Source organism: Ammospiza nelsoni, chromosome 10 (genome assembly GCF_027579445.1).
Source record: "Ammospiza nelsoni isolate bAmmNel1 chromosome 10, bAmmNel1.pri, whole genome shotgun sequence".
NCBI lineage: Eukaryota > Metazoa > Chordata > Aves > Passeriformes > Passerellidae > Ammospiza > Ammospiza nelsoni.
The window spans coordinates 27436704-27451026 of record NC_080642.1 but is presented as its reverse complement, the minus strand read 5'-3'; the positions used below and the strand labels follow the sequence as shown (position 1 = coordinate 27451026).

Genomic DNA, 14323 nt, shown 5'->3' with positions numbered 1-14323 from the left:
GGCGAGATCCAGGGATGGGGAGGACATGGAGGGGGCTTCAGGTAGGCAAATGTGCCAGTGCTGAGGAACAGAGAAACCACAGCCAGGTGAGGGAGGCAGGTGGAAAAGGCTTTGTGCTGTCCCTACTCAGAGGGGATCCTCAGCACAGCTCTGAAGATCTGCACATAAGAGAAAACAATGAACAGAAAACAACCAAATACCAAAGACACACTGACAGCAACTATTACCGCGACCTGAGTGGGTCGCAGCTGGAGAGAGAGAGACGGTGAATCTTGTTTCTTGAATCAGAAGGCTTGATTTATTAATATATGGTATAATACATTATGACTATACTAAATAGAATATAGAGAGAGGTTTGCAGAGCTGCTAGCTAAGCTAAGAATAGATAGAAAAGAATCCACAACAAAGTTGTGGCCAAGGACTCAGTCCCCTGGCTTGAACTGGTGATTGGCTCTTAATTATAAACATAGAAAATGAGCCAATCAAGGTGTTCCTGTTGCATTCCCCAGCAGCTGATAATAATTGTTCACCTTCTCTTCGGGGGCCTCTGGCCTCCCGAAGATGCAGAAATCTGAAAGAAAGGATTTCTGTGAAGAAATGTCTGTGACATCTCACCTTTTCTAAATTGTATAAAAATAAAAGAAAAAATGCTGATGTGGAATGAACAGGAAATTCCTTCACCTATAAAATATAGAAGACTAATAAATCACTAAAACAATCCTACAATATAAGAAAATTGCCAAAAACAATTCAAAGGAAATTGAAGTCCATGCAGCTGAGTTTCAGGAGCAGTCCAAGAGCCGAAGTTGTTTCCCTTGGAATATCTGAGAGTCCTTTTGGTCCTGAAACAGACTGCTGCAAAAGAGTTCCATCAATAGTTATCAAAAACCATTGACAGTCTTAATACAATTTAAAACAATTTAAAACAATTTGTACAATTTTGAAATGTCCTTTCTGCTGGCCTTTCTGTGCTTCAGCGCTTCAGAGCTGCTGCCCACGATTTTCAATCTTTTTTTATTTAATTTTTAATTTTTTTTTTATTTTTTTTTTTTATTTGAAAAGCAAAAGAAGTAGCAACCGAGCAGAGCAGTGCCAGAGAAGGAAAGGCCCTGGGGGCCCTGGCCCATACTGGACCAGGAACCCCAAAACTGGCTCGCACAGGGGGACCCGGACCGGTAGGACAAACCAGAATCCCCAAAAACGTCAGGAGGCCTCGCAGTGGGCCCGGCCCAGAAATTTCCTGAGCCAAACGGCCCAGGCCAAACCCATGAGGAAGGCTCTGCATTCCCGCAGGCCTGAACCCTGCTGCCAGTACAATGGCAGCACGGGTAGTGAGACGCTTCCTTTCCCCTAAACCACTGAGGCATGCCAGCAGCAGGGAAATAGAAGCCTTCCCCAGCAATCCCATCTGGGGTCTGGAGATGTTTGTTTCCCACAGCATCACGGCACCACCCCCACTGGGCTGGGGACCAAAGGCAAAACTTTTGGGAGCCCCCTCCCCCTCACCGCTAGGGCACAAGAGGGGCGGCAGAGATGGCAGCCTCCATGGGACAGCAACCGAAACACCACCCCCCAAACCGCCGAGCTTGAAAGCCGGCAGCCGGACTGCCGCAAGAGTCAGCTGGCGGGCAGCCCCCACTCCACTGAAGGAGAGACCAGCCTCCGGGGCCGCTTCCTGGGGTGGGCCCAGGGCTGGTGGGCCGGCCATGGGGGGCACCGGGCTGGGGTGGGGGCCCGCGGGGCTGTGGGTGACGCTGGGGCTGGCCTGGAATGCGGCAGTGACTCTGGCCGCGGAGGAGCCGGCCGAGGAGGGAATCACACTGATCGTGGGATCAGCCGCGGGCTGCTCCGAGAATCCCGCAGGTTCAACGGCGTTTTCAGCCCCATCCTGAACAGGAACTGTCTCGGCTGGAGGAGGCGGGGACGCGCGGGAACACGCTGTTGCTTCGTCCCTTGGCTCTGAAAGCGGCGGCGGGCACGGCACCAGCGAAGCTGGGAGAAATGGCGGAGCGTCGCTGTTGCTTAGCAACAGGTCAATTGGCGAAAGTGCTGTCTCTTCTTCCTTCTCCGACGCTGAGCCGGAAGCTGGAGACGCATCCTCGTCACCTAGCAACAGCTCAGGGACCGGAAGTGCTTCTTCAGTCTCCGACGCAGGCTCTTGCAGGGGCGTGGAGGAAGCCTCAGAGACCGGTGCCGCCCCCATGTCTGAAGGCGGAGTCTGAGAGGCCGGCGCTGGCTTGAGCGGCCACTCCCATCCCCCCAGAGAGAGAGAAGGGGGGGGAGGAGAAGGCTCCATCTGAGCATGCTCCGGAGCAAGAGTAAAAAAACTTCTTCGCGCCGCGAAGTTTCGCCCCCCCCCTGCCGTGAAGCAGGGGGGGCTGGGAAGAAAAATGTCCTCCCCCACCGCGTCTTCTGCCAAAGGTGGTGGAAACGGAGCTTGGCCATAACAGTTAGAGATCCATTGAAAACAAGCTGCTCTGCGTTTCAGGACAGGGAAAAGCTTTATAAATGCTGGGTAGATAGAAGGCAACACGCGTCCCTCAATGTAGACGCACTGGATAATGGAGTCCATGCACTCCCAGACAAAAGCATCCAAAGCATACAGAATATCAGCAAAGAACCCAAAAAGCTTTGCCCATCGAAAGAACCCATAGATATCTGTTTTTGACAAAAAGCAACCATCTTCTCTGCACCAATATTTCCAGAGGGCAATAAGCTTTTACTCTGAAGGAGAGAATTGAATCTCTTCTGGCAAGGCATGTGTCTGCCAAACGAACAGCCACAAGCTACGAAGGGCTGGTTCATCAGGGATAGAAAAGTGAACAGTACCTTTTGAAAGAGTCCAGCTTGCTCTGGCCAGCTCCACAGGTCTGCTGCTCTTTTCCATCATCTTTCCTGATCGTTTTCCAGAAGAAGGTTCTGTTGTGGTCAGCCTTGGCTGTGAACTCTGTCCAAATCAGGATCTTCAGTTCTTCAGCTCCTGGCTTGAATCCAGTTTTGTGGTCACTTCAAAGCAACCATCAAATGCCACACATACAGGATTTTTACCCAGTGCAGCAATTTTGCTCCTCTGGTCTTATCAGATTAATTTTTGCTCTGACACGAGGGGTCACCAGATATTACAGCGACCTGAGTGGGTCGCTGCTGGTGAGAGAGAGACGGTGAATCTTGTATCTTGATCAGAAGGCTTATTTATTAAGATATTATATAATACATTATGACTATACTAAATAGAATATAGAGAGAGGTTTGCAGAGCTGCTAGCTAAGCTAAGAATAGATAGAAAAGAATCCACAACAAAGTTGTGGCCAAGGACTCAGTCCCCTAGCTTGAACTGGTGATTGGCTCTTAATTATAAACATAGAAAATGAGCCAATCAAGGTGTTCCTGTTGCATTCCCCAGCAGCTGATAATAATTGTTTACCTTCTCTTCGGGGGCCTCTGGCCTCCCGAAGACGCAGAAATCTGAAAGAAAGGATTTCTGTGAAGAAATGTCTGCAACAAGCAACAAGTCCCAGTTCCCTGAGGTAGGATCTGGAGCAGGAGAGCTTGAGGATCTGGGGGATATCACAGAAGAACTGGCCCAGGGCATTGCCGTGGCACAGGGGCAGGGGGCAGGGAAAATGTATTGGCTGTGTGTAGCAGAGCATTGAGAAAGGCACTGGCCCAGGCAGCTGCTGCCATGCGGGCACAAGCTCTGCTGCCCAGGAGGGTCCCGTAGTGCAAGGGTTTGCAGATGGACACGTAGCGGTCATAGCACATGATGGTCAGGAGATAAAACTCTGATCCAAGAAAGAAGAAAACCAGAAAGAGCTGTGAAGCACATCCTGTGTAGGAGATGTTCCTGGTGTCCCAGAGGGAATTGTGCTTTGGGGACAGTGGTGCAGATGGAGCCCAGGTCGCTGAGGGCCAGGTTGAGCAGGAAGAAGAACATGGGAGTGTGCAGGTAGTGGCCGCAGGCTACGGCGCTGATGATGAGGCCGTTGCCCAGGAGGGCAGCCAGGGAGATGCCCAGCAAGAGGCAGAAGTGCAGGAGCTGCAGCTGCCGCATGTCTGCCAATGCCAGCAGGAGGAAGTGCCTGATGGAGCTGCTGTTGGACATTTGCTGGGGATGCACAGGGGACCTGTTCATGGAGAAAAGGACAGTGACAAGTCAGCAGAGGCTGCTTTGGGCCAAACCTGGGCCATCTCGTACAAACAAACCCTGCTGGGACTCACCCACCCTTGTTTGGGAAAACCTTCACCCAGGTCCCTGCCTGAGCTCCAGTTTTGCTAGCTGAGTGTGCCAGGGGCAGCCAGATCTGTGTGTGGGGGCTCTCAAGGAGCTATCCCTGCCCTACTGCCCTGGGTTTGTGGCCACGTGGCAGAGGGACAAGCCTGGATAGTCAGGATTTGTCAGGGGAATCACTACTAATGGAGATAGGCTTTGTAGCATCTGCAATCTCAAGACCAAATGATGGCAGGAGTTGGTTTTAGGAATTGTGTTCCTATCCACAGATCATTCCTGGCTCTCTGAGGTCAGAAATCCCCAGCATTTCTGCTGCACTCAGAGTTTGCCACTGAGAGATGTGAGAGGCAAAGATTCCCTGTGGCTGAGGGAAGATGAGGGGCTGGATGGGGTTGTTCCCAGCTGCCCTGGCTTTGCACCTTTGGCTGCAATCAGAGCACAATCACACTCCCGGGTCAGCCTGGGATAAAGCAGACCCTGCCCAGAGCAGAGGGATCCCTGAATGTCTCACCCTCCCTAAAGGTCTCTGGGCAAGGTCTCAGCACCCCCTTGTGCCAAGGACACTCACGGCTCCCTTGGCAAACCCAACAGCATTTCCTCAGCTGTGGCAGCTCTGCCCTTCCCCGTGGGACAATCAGGGAACTCCCAGAGGCTCTGGCACAGATTTGCACCCAGGAGGGCAGCTCAGATCTTGGAAGGGCACAGCAAGGAGATCCCTGGCTGTGCCCATGATGGGATCCAAGGGAGGGGGCTCAGCTCATTCCCCTTTCCCATGGACTGCTTTGCCCACAGCCCCACAGGTGCCAGGCAAGCTTGGACACCCCATTCCCATGGACACCCCTGCCTGGCAGGAATGCCAAGGACAGAGCCTGACTCAGCTGCTGCAAATGCCAGAGCCTCCCTGAGAGCAGCAGATAACAGTGACAATATCAGGGCAGGGCAGAACCAAGAGAAGATGTTGTGGTGCTGTGCCTGAGAGGGCAGGGCAGAGACAGCTGGGCACTGAGGACAGTGTTCCCATGCCCAGCTGTGCCCGGCACCTCCCACACACCAACAGTGCCCTCATCCTGCCCCCAGCACTGCTCTCTTCAGCCCCCTGTCCTTCCCTGAGCATCTCCCTGGGCCTGGACATTCCCTCCTGAGAGGAGCCTTGTCCCTGCCAGCACTCACAGAGCCCATCCCAGCCTGTGTGCCCTGGCTGGGGCCCTACAGAAACCTGCCTGTGTGCAGGGCCCTGGCTGGGGCAGGCTCTGTGTGCAGCTGCCAAGGGCAGCTCAGGAGAGCCCTGCTGGGCCCTGCAGAGGTGATGCTGCTGCTGTCCAGGGCTGAGGAGTGGCTGAGGGCCCTTTGGGAGGCTCCCAGCAGAGAGACTGACCACCCAAAGTTACAGTTCTGGAGTCTCTGTAAATGTTCAACCATTCCTTTGGTGATCCTGTGTGTCCCTTTCAACTCAGAATGTTCTGTGATTCTGGGATTATAATTCCTGTTCTGCTTCTCTTATCCCCCTGTTGTCTAAAACCCAAAGAGGAAAAAAAACCCCACTTGCAACAGTGTTAGAACAGTAAAGTAAAAACCACACATTTATTGGAAGCTTCCAGGCATCCCAGTGGGGATGGGGCACAGCCGGGGCCTGATTTCAACGCTTTATTAAGGATGATTAATTAGGATATTTAACAGGAAAATCCAATGGGAGGTTCAGTTTCCCTAGTTACACACCCCTGGCAAAACCTGTTGGATTAGGTCCAAGGGCTTGTTTGCCAAAAATTTTTGTTATTACTGCTCACATTCTGGTCAATCCAAAAAATGTTCCTGTAGGTCCTCTTCCTGATAATAAGACTACACAGTATATCAGAAATATATTTAGACTGTCTAAACTGTCTATTGTTCTAAAATCTACGAGAAAGGTTAAGAAACATACTAGAGCTAATTAAGGATTGTGGTTATATAAGCGTATAATAATAGTTTAAGAGTTGTTAAGAGTTTAATAGAGTAAAGATTATAGTTTTATAACTATATAATATTAATTTACAGAACTATGCATATATTAAAAAAATATAAAAAGCTAAAATCTTTCTGTCATCACCCCAAATTTCCCATCCTTCTCCAAATAGGAAATTGAAACACTCTCAGGAAAGCTCCTGATCTTTACAGCAATCCCTGGCTTACCTTCTTTGGGAAGTGCCCTCTGGAGCTGTGCCCAGGCTGGTCTGGAGCTGGGAGCAGCCCTGCCCCACCCAGCCCCTCTCAGCAGCTGCCCCTGCCCTGCTCAGGGTGGCTCCTTCCCCCCAGAGCTTCTCCCCAGCACTGAGAGCAGCTCCCCGGGCCGGCTGAGAGCTGTCCCTGGCAGGCAGCAGAGTCCGTGGCCCAGCACAGCGCCCTGGGCTGCAGGACCCTGCTCTGCACGACAGCCCTGGGCACCCCTGGCTGCAGCCCCGGCTGCTCAGCCCTGCAGCAGAGCCTGGCAACAGGAGCTGCCTTGGGCTGTGCCTGGGCTGGGGCAGCAGGGAAAGCCAGCCCTGCCCTAGGGCCACAGCCCTGCCCTGGAGCAGCACTGAGAGTCCTCCTGAAAGGTCCTCAAAGCTGTGGGATGTGCCAGCTCCAGGAGATCTCTGCAGGAACCGCAGCTTCTCTTCCCACAGCCAGGGAATGACTGTTTCAAACCTGGGACGATTTCTGCTCTAGTGAACCCCGAGTGAGCTCTGCTCTGTGCTCCCAGCCCAGGCTGAGTTTAACCCTTCTGTGCCTCTGTGCTGTGCCCGGGGTGGCTGCAGGCAGTGCCCCAGCCCTGCCGGGCTGTGCACAGGAGCTGCTCCTGGCCAGAGCTGTCTCTCTGCAGCGCTGCCCTTGCCAGGAGCTGCCTTTGGGCCAGGAGCCTCTGTGCAGGTTTTTCAAAGGACTTTTTGTTTGGCTTTTGCCTTGAAGTCTCTGACAGGTTTGTGCAATCCTGGCCTCCAATTATCTGCTGTAATTAGTCCCTGGAGAGGCTTTGTCAGTAACAACACTCAGTGGCCTCATTAATCCTTCAAGGTACTCAGATATTTTAAGGTATTTGGTGTTTCCCTTTTGATAAAGACTCTGTGAGATGTTTGTGCAATCATGGCCCCAATTATCTGCTTGAATGAGTCCCTTGAGAGCTTTTCATTAACACTCAGTGGGGCTCATTAATACTTTGAGATATTCAAGTGTTTTAAGGTACTTTAGGATTTAAGAGTACTTTTAGATACTTTAAGGAATTTTCCTTCCCACACTTAGTCTCTAAGGGGTTTTTGTGCCATCCTGGCCTCCAATTCTCTCCTCCAAGAAGTCCCTGAGGAGGCTGTTTTGGGTATCTTTCCCGTTTCTGTTTTACAACAAAGATGAAACTGAAAGAATTTTGTAAGACTTTCTAAAAGCATCCAAACAAACATGGGACAATTAACAATACAACAACAACCACTAAGAGAATTATTAGTCCTGTTTTAGCTAGACATCATCCAACCCTTTAGTCCCTTGGATTGGAAGAGTTTATTGAATCAGTCTTTGTTTTCCACTTGAAGATTCTTGAACCCTTCCTTCAGTACCTGAATGCTCTTGTGGATTGACTCACTGTGGCTGGAGAGGTTCATGCAACACACGCCCTCAGAGTCTACACTGCCATGCCCATGTGCCCAGAGTAAAAGCTCTATCACTGTTCTGCAAGGTGGCATGTCTGATGGTCTCTATGTCTGAGAGCACGCCACTCAATGTGAGGGAGGTAGCATTGGTTTGCTTACTTAAGAGGCACCCTAGATGGTCTAATTGTCCTAAAGCTTTAGCTGCAGCCACCCAAGGTAGTTCAAATTGGGGGTTCTACCATCCAATACCTGGATTAAAGCTTTCAAAGCCATCTCTTTGATATCATCCAATACTTCTCTGGAGATACCTGCTTCTTGATCATCTGGTAGGCTGTGTTGTCCTTCTCCAGCTAGGTGGTTGATTGTCAATTCTGCCCTTGCCTCATTATTAGCATAGTCTGCTATTAATTGATTTAGTAAACATTTCCATCCCCCTTCCCACAGAGGTGACAACATTCTGGTCATATTCTGTATTCTGTAGGTGACAACAACATGGTCATAATGCATTTTAAATCATAGGGGGTTCAGACGTGCTGTAAACATGGCCCTCATTAGGTCATTAAAACAAGATAAGTCCTTTCTATGTTTTTTAGCTGCCCTACACAGCTCCTTGATTTCCCCATAAACCAGTGGCTGATACCTGGGATGCTGCCCCCTTCTTTCATACAGGGGCAATGAGTATTTTCGAGACTATTTGCCACTCTCCTTCCTTAACTGCTTCTTTCTGGATCCTTTCCTAGGAATCTTCTGGTGTTGATGGGCAAGGTGGCTCTGGGGAATCCAAACTGTCTTCTGGGGAGGAAGAAGAACTTGGAGCAGAAATATTTGGATTAGAAATAGTGTGACAGTTGGGCTTAGTATATGTGACCACAGGGTTATATTGTTGCTGGAGGGTGAGGTAAAGGGCACTGCCATTTTGTCAGGTGTTGGGAAGGAAGGGCCTTGATTTAGGATGGCAGACTTCCAGACTGGCCTTCTGGAGGCATGCCCCAGGGTGAAGGTGGAATGATTGACAGTGGGGCATGACCCGCAGTTGTGGGGGTGGAGTCTGGAGGTTCATTCAGGGCAGAAGAGAAGGTTGTGGTAGCAGGAAGTGGAGGAGCCAAGATGGAGGGAGGATGGTTGGGCTCTCGAGTGACATATGGTCTCCTTCCATTTTAACTCTCAGAGGCGTGATACTCGAAGACAGCATGGCCATTGCCATCTTGGACCAGTGTGGAAGGTCTGAAAAAGGCAGGTTTGAGGGGAGGTCCCGAGTTAGGTGTGACCAATGGATTGAGTTTTCAACACACTGCTTGCTGGTGAAGGGTCTCAAGGATGGTGTGGAAGATGGGGAGCATGTGGTGTGCAATGGGGTCCCTTTTGATCAAAAGGTTGTACAATTTAACTCCCAATGAGTCCCAAAACTGGTGTGGATTTGAGTGGTATTGATTTTGTCAGCAGTGGTGTCTGGAAAATTTTTAATGATCCACCCCTGATTGATTTTAATTCACTCTTTGAAGATATTATGTCATGATCAGTGAGAATAAAAGCATCCATATATGCTCCTTTCTACTTTTAACATCTGGCTGCCCATTTTTCTCTTTCTCTGCCTTATGGGGAAAAGCCACTGGAACACCCCAAATCAGTTATTGAACGTGGTTGCATATTGTAAAAACACAGTGGCAAAATGGGAAATAAATGTCTTGCATTTCCCCAAACCCACCTGCAATCCTATGCAGGTGAAACTGTCGTTGTCCCTGCTGATCCTGGGCAAGGTCCCTTGAAGCAACGATGTATCCAATCGGCCAAGCACAATGCAAAATCCTGAGGAGCACTGGCGTATCCATCAGCTAACCCCAGCTGACGTGACTGACACAGGGAGCTCTGAATGTCATGGTCCCTATTCGGGCGCCAAATGCGACAATGAAGGTGGCTGCAACAAAGTTCTCTGGGTCCATGACTTCAGGGCAAGGGTGCCAAAAATTAAAAGGGGCAGGATGAAGGGAGTGGTTTGAAAGGAACTTTAATAACAGGGTGAAAAACAATAAACATGGAGAAGTCAAGAACAGTATGAGGGGCAGGATCCAAAAACCCGAGACAAAGGGGAAGCAACAACATGTACACTTAGAAGTAGAACACTCTAGAACAATAATATAGGGGAAACAAGTAACCAATAGGGGAGTAGAACTTGAACAAGTTAGCATAACAACACGAAAGGCTTATTGAGTAACTGTCAAGTTCACCCTAAGTTAAACAAATGATTCCCAGGGCTTGAAACTCAGGCCAACTTCTTCTGGGGTAAAATCAGACTGACTCTGAGTTACAGCTGGGCTAAGTCCCACGCCACTGCTTTGCACTGGCCCCTTGAGTCCATGTGGCCTACAGGGCCGCAATGATGTCCTTGGTTCCATGAGGCTCAACAGTGTCACAATGGTCCCTTGGATCCATGGTGCTCTACAGTGTCACAATGGTCCCTTGATTCCATGGTGCTCCGCAGTGTCACAATGGCCCCTTCATTTCACAAGGCTCCCAATCTGACATTGGTCTCCATAGGAAGGAAACCATGGAGCCCCCAATTTCAGGACCTGATGAATGGCTGCCACCAGAGGCCAAGGCAAGCCTGACCTGTCTGTCCTGGCAGGTTTGCTTAGAGCAACCCTTAGATATTTGAAATTATGAATGTGAAGTCCTAATTTCAGACATTTGTGCCTGGAGAAGAGGGGTGTTTTTCTTCCATTAAAAAAAAAAGCAGAGAGCCCTTTCCAGTGTTTGGAAAACAGGTGAGTGCTGCCCCTAAAGAGGCAAAGACCAGCCAGACCTGTCTTTCCTGGCAGCTTTTTTCTGGCAGTAATCCTTGGATACACAGAAATTTGGAGGTGGAATCCTAATTTTGGCAATGGATACCTGGAAAAGATTGACATTTGTTTTCCATACAAAGGAAAGCCCAGACCCCCAGTGTTTAAGGGGCAGATGGCAGTGGCCTTCCACATTCCAAGGTCAGTCACATGTGTCAGGTGACCCCTGGGAGGCCAAGGCAGCCACACTTACAGCATGTTCCCTTGGCTCCACAGGACCCTGCAGTGCCACAATGGTTCTCTTGCTTCCATGATGTCTTCAGGTGTCATAATGGCCCCTTGGTTAGACAAGTCCTTAAGGATCCTAATGGTCTCCATGGTTCCACAAGGCTTCACAGTGTCATAATGGTCTATTGGTTCCATGAACCCCCCTCTGTGTCTCTGTGGCCCCTTGGTTCCATTGGGGCCAGTAATGCAACAATGATCCCCTTGTTTCTGCAACTCCCCACAGTGTCACAATGGCCCCTTCCTTCCATGAGACCCTGCAGGGTGACAATGTTCCTTTGGTTCCATGGGGCGCCACAGTGTTACAATGGTCTCCATGATTCCATGGGGCCTTGCAATGTCACAATGGTCTCCATGGATCCAAGGTGCCCTGCAGGATCACCACGGCTCTTTTGCTCCACAAGGCCCTGAAATGCAGCAATGGCCTCTTGGTTCCACAAAGCCCCGCTGCTTCACACTGGTCCCTTGGGACCATGCAGCCCAACAGAGACAGAAAGATGTTCTTGGTTCCACAAGGCCCCACAGTGTCACAGTAGCCCCTGGGATCCATGGTACCCACAGGGTCACAATGTTCCTCTTGGTTCCTTAAGGGCCTAGAGTGTAACAGGTTCCACAAGGGCCTGCAGTGTCACCATGGCCAATTGGTTCCACAATGCTCCGCAGTGTCACAATGGTCTCCATAGGAAGGAAGCAATTGAGCCCCAGTGGTGCAGGGGCAGTCACCAGAGAGGCAGTCACCAGAGGCCAAGTCTAGCCAGACTTGTGTCACCCTGATTTTTTAAGATTTTCTAAGCCTTCTGATGTTGACATTTTTGTAGTGAACTTTCTTATACACTTTCTGTAAATAATTTATTGTTTTGCATTCCTTTATGAAGGAGGAGAGACTTGAAGGGCTGTTGGTTTGACCAGTGTCATTGGAGAGGTGGCACTGTCACCTTCCAATCCACTGTCACTATTGGGAAACTATAAATGTTGGAGTCAGAAAATAAACTTCCCTTTATTCCTTCACCTTGAGAACAGCAGTGTGTGCTTCTGTTCTTTCTTGTCCTCTAGTGACATCTGGTGACTGCCGGCATGTACTGCAGCCCAGGCTGAGACACAGAGTCGGGATTGCCGGTGAGGTTTTATTGTCACCCCTCTTTGGTGCTTTGCCTGCCATTCTTGGGGTAATGGCAACTGCTGTGGGTTTCAAGGAGGATTCCCTCATTTTGGATCTCTGGAGGGAGGTCCTGGAGTGGAAACAGGTTTCTATTTCCTGGAATGATTTTGAGAGATTGTTCCTGTGGACCCGTGAGCGAGGGCCCTTTTTGGTCCCTGGGAAGGCGTTCTCCAGGGAGGAGTGGTGTCTCATGGGGCTCTGCTTCATGGAGGCCCTCTTTGATGGTTGCACTGTAGACGTGGGATCGCTGCTGGGGCAGTGGAAAAAGTGTGAGGAGCTTTGGCGAGGGTCTGGTTCTTGTACCTCTCGGAGTTCCCAGGGAAGGCCTTCTGTCTCGAACATGGACGAGGGGGAGTTTGAGTTTCTGTGTGATGTGGAGCTCTCTACCCCGCCCTGGGATGGTGTGTTGGGGGACGGGTCCAACTTGGGAGATGGTGATTGTTCCCCTGGGGTGGATTTTGCTCTTGGCCAGCTGTTCCCTCGCCCGGGGGGCTCTCTGCATTCGGCAGGCCATCCTCGCCTCGCCCTGTGCAGGCGGCAGGGCAGAGGGCGTGCTGCCCTCTCTTTGTGCCTTCCCGGTGCTTGAGGATCAGCCTCCGCCTCGGACTGAGTCTGATTCGTTGAGGACACTCTGTCCGAACTGCGGTGTTTCCACGACGCTCCCCATGAGCACGGCAGGGGCAAGTTTGCCCACCTCTGAGTCGGGCTCATTTGTGGGAGGGGTGGCTTTGCCCATCTCTGAGTCTGTGCAGTCTGCCGGGGACGCGCAGTCGGTGGAAGCCGCCGGGTGTGGGGCCATGGACAGTGTTCCATCCAGTCCCACTTCTGGACAGCAGTGGGCAGCCCAGCCCACTCCTCTCGGCAGGGGGAGTGTCTGCTGTGGAGTCTCACGTCTCAGGTCGGACGCTCACAGGGCCTCTGCCGGGCTCCTTTGTGCTGCCCCGCAGTGACGCGGCTCCACAGACTGCATCTCTCATGGCACCCCGCCCCACCCCCATACTGGGTGATGGGGGCCCCACACTGGTCTTGTCCCAGTCCACACCGGGTTTGCGGGCCGTGCTGCTGGCACCTGTGCCTGCCAAGGCGCCCCCTGCCAGGGCTGCAGCACAACAGGGCACTGAGGTATTTACCTTTAGCGCGAATGCTTACATGGCTGGCAGGAGGCCAGTGGCTGCCCGGGGCTGTCGCCCCTCCTCGTCAAATTTGTGGATGCTTCCCACGTGCCAGATGACTCTGTGTCCGAGGAACCCCGGGTATTTCTGGCAAGAAGCCAATACTAAGATCAACAAGATGTGTCAGCCTGCTTCCTTGCGGCATCTGCAGGGTCATGGAGGGGGCTCCTCTGGCTCTGCCAGTGCTGCAGGGGGTGCAGAGGAGAGTGGTGTTGACCTGGCTCTCAGTCAATCATCTATTCTTGTCCCTGTGGGGCGCTTTGTTGGATGGTCCCCAGGCTTTCCCTGTGCTCAAGGGTGTTACTCATAACACCCATCAACCCCTTTTGTATAAACTGGAGAAGGAAGTCCGTGATGCGGTTACTCAGCATGGTTTGGGGTCTGCTGAGGTTATGCAGACTCTCCGGAGGGTTGCTACAGACGTGCTGACGCCTCATGACCTCCGTTGTGTGGCGTGCTCTCTTTTTGACCCTGTGCAATTTGATGGTTTTGAGAACAAGTGGGCTCATTTGGCAGCCCAAGGGGTGGTGCAGAATGCTGCGCTGGCACCGCAGGACCCCAGGCATGGGATTGTCGCTGACATGCTGTTGGGCATGGGGCTTTATGCCAATGTTCAGGGGCAGGCTGGATTCAATCCCCTTGTGCTTGACCAGTGCCACACGTTGGGCTTTGCAGCGATTGTTCAGACCCTGGAAATGGCTACTCCGAGGCAGCCGTTTGTGACCATTGTCCAGGGGGTTGATTTGATGAGTCTTTCATGGCATTTGCAGCAAGGCTGACTGCATCTGTGGAGAGGCAGGTGCCTGATCCTGTGGCAAGGAGGATTGTGATTGCAAACCTTGCGAGGTGTAATTGCAATGATGCTTGTAGGAGGGTCATAGTGGCTCTGCCTGGTTTTCCTACTGTCTCCCAGATGGCGGAGGCCTGTGCGGACATCATCCCCTCGGGTCAGGAGCTGGCTGCCGTGGCTGCCGCTGTGCAGCCAGTCTGGGTGGCACCGCAGGGCAGGCGGGCACAGCAGAGCAGTCTGGCAAGAAGCAGGGGAAGAAAGCACAGAGGGTCAAATTCCCCATGTTTTTGTGTGGTCGGTGTGGTAGGCCGAATCACAT

The 14323-nt window shown here is 51.5% G+C and overlaps 1 pseudogene; it reads left to right on the top strand.

Annotated features, from left to right (window-relative positions):
* LOC132077834 (uncharacterized) overlaps positions 1-14323 on the top strand; it is a 672057-nt pseudogene that overhangs the window by 67224 nt on the left and 590510 nt on the right.